Below are 2,500 nucleotides of genomic sequence, written 5' to 3'. Positions count from 1 at the left end.
TAACTCATCACATAATTAGGGGTCAAAGATGTCACATTGCGGACGAGCTTTGACCTGTTTGTTAGAAGAAATTGAGTTAGTTTCCTTGATCTTTAGTCACTGAACGCCGACAAGCAACATTGTTAATTCATGTTAATCAAATCGACTCAACCCCAATTGGATGCTGGATAAACAGGACTAGAGTTGGGAGCGGTTTAAATTAAGCTTCCCTTTCCAAGAAGGTCAAACCGGGTGTCACATAGATTTGAGTGAACAAACATTATGAACCTTTACCGCTTAAGATGAACTAAGTAAGAGATTCAATAATAATCACAGCGGCTCTTAGAACTGACATATCTAAGAATGTTTCTCATCTGCAGATGGAAAAAGGTAATTATGTATTTAAACAGGGTTATAAATTTTTATATATCTACTTTTGTACTATTCGGCAATTTTTATTCTATACATGCGTGTACAAACATCGTGATAGTTACATGACGATGTTTCGATCTGTAATAATTAAGAACTAAGATTTTCGGAAGTGAAAATTATGTTTTTCTTGATGTTAACACACACACACGAATATATATATATATATATATATATATATATATATATATATATATATATATATATATATATATATATATATATATATATATACTAGCAAAAGTACCCGTCGTTGACTGGGTTCAAAAACAGCCTACATAAAATGGACTCTGATTCATGAAAGTATGATAGGTTATGAAAAGGAAGGGTTGTAAAGAGATACCTTCGAATCTGGGGGTATCAAAACCAAAGCAAAATATGATGAAAGTAAAAGTAAAATAGATACACCCCAGAATTTATTATACCATACCTGTTTACACTGAAACACTTATCACAATATTCTGTGGATCTATATTAAAAAAACCTTGTTAAACTTTGTGACAGATTTCCATTCTATGGAGGTCAGATGCGAACGAACACCCCATAATTTTATTATACCATATTTCTTCAAAGTGAAACATACTTATCAAAGTATACTTACGCAGATAGATATTAAAAGTTTTTATTAAAGTGTGTGCCTATTTCCATTCTATGGAGGCCAGGCACGAACGCAGAGCCCACAATTTTAATATACCATCCCTATTTAAGTTAAAAAATACTTATCAAAAACACTTGAAAACATTTTTTTTAATTTTTAATTTTTTTTATTTCCATACTTTGTGGACCAGGCGCGTACGAATACCCAACAATTTTAATCAATCATCATTATGCCAGATGAAACATACCCATTCCTGTGTCTCGATACATCTTCTATCATTATATGTGATCAGTTTTCTATAATAGTCAACCATATAGGAGCCTATTCGTGACCAGACACACACAGACGTTCAGCTTTATATATATATATATATATATATATATATATATATATATATATATATATATATATATATATATATATTTCCTCACAACCTCTGGTCTTGATGGAGGGAAGACCAACACCTTCTGCTATGGTTTCAAATGATCTGCAAGAACAGTAAGGGGAGACTTGATTTCAAATATTTCTCTTATGTTATATCTCCCTTCTGTTGGAAATAGAGTACGGTTATAAATATCTCTCGTATCAAATAATCTTTATACACTGTGAAATTTACTTTATGCATGAAAATAAATGAGGGTAGAGATAGCAGATGAGAAATATTTGAGATCAAGTTTCCCCTTACTGTTCTTGCAGATTATTCGAAACCATAGCAGCACGTTTTAGTCTCCACTCTATAAAGGCCAGCGGTTTGGGGGAAATATCAGACATTTTGTAATTCATATGCAAAACTAAGAAAAACAAATGACTGTAATGGAAACATTTTATGGCTGTAAAAAAGTGCCAAGAATAAGCTCTGGTTGATGGATCTCCTTAATGTGCGCTGTTAAGGGTAAATATCACATAGCTCACTACTATATATATGTTCGTAACCAAAGTGAATATTGAAATTCTTATATCTGAGATAAAACTAAATGAACATTTGCAGGCTTTTGGAAGATTATAGTACTATTCTATGGCTACAATTTTAGGACAATTGACGGAAAAAACCCCTAAATTTTCAAACTCATAAAATACGCCAAAATTTGCCTACATTTATATATATATAGTGTCCTGGCAGGCCAGCTTTAGTCTTTCTATTTCAAAATGTGGACAATTAAACATAAGGTTTTTACAAACGATATATACGTGAAAAGTAACAAGTTAGTTATAGCTCTTTAGAGAGAATTACAATGTACACATAATTATATTGTGAATTCTTTTTACAATTACTCCTACACCTGGCCAACGCTGGATTTATATATATATATATATATATATATATATATATATATATATATATATATATATATATATATACAGGGTGTCCGTAAAGTTACTATACAGTCTTATTGTTTTATTGTATTATATTTGTATTAATAGTTAATATTTATTTTTTTACAGGTTTATTTAATCAATCATCTTTTGTTACAAATAAATATTTTAATACAATAT

Source organism: Euprymna scolopes, chromosome 27 (genome assembly GCF_053919585.1).
Source record: "Euprymna scolopes isolate OS-2025 chromosome 27, ASM5391958v1, whole genome shotgun sequence".
In the NCBI taxonomy this organism is placed as follows: domain Eukaryota; kingdom Metazoa; phylum Mollusca; class Cephalopoda; order Sepiida; family Sepiolidae; genus Euprymna; species Euprymna scolopes.
This window is presented reverse-complemented; position numbering follows the sequence as displayed.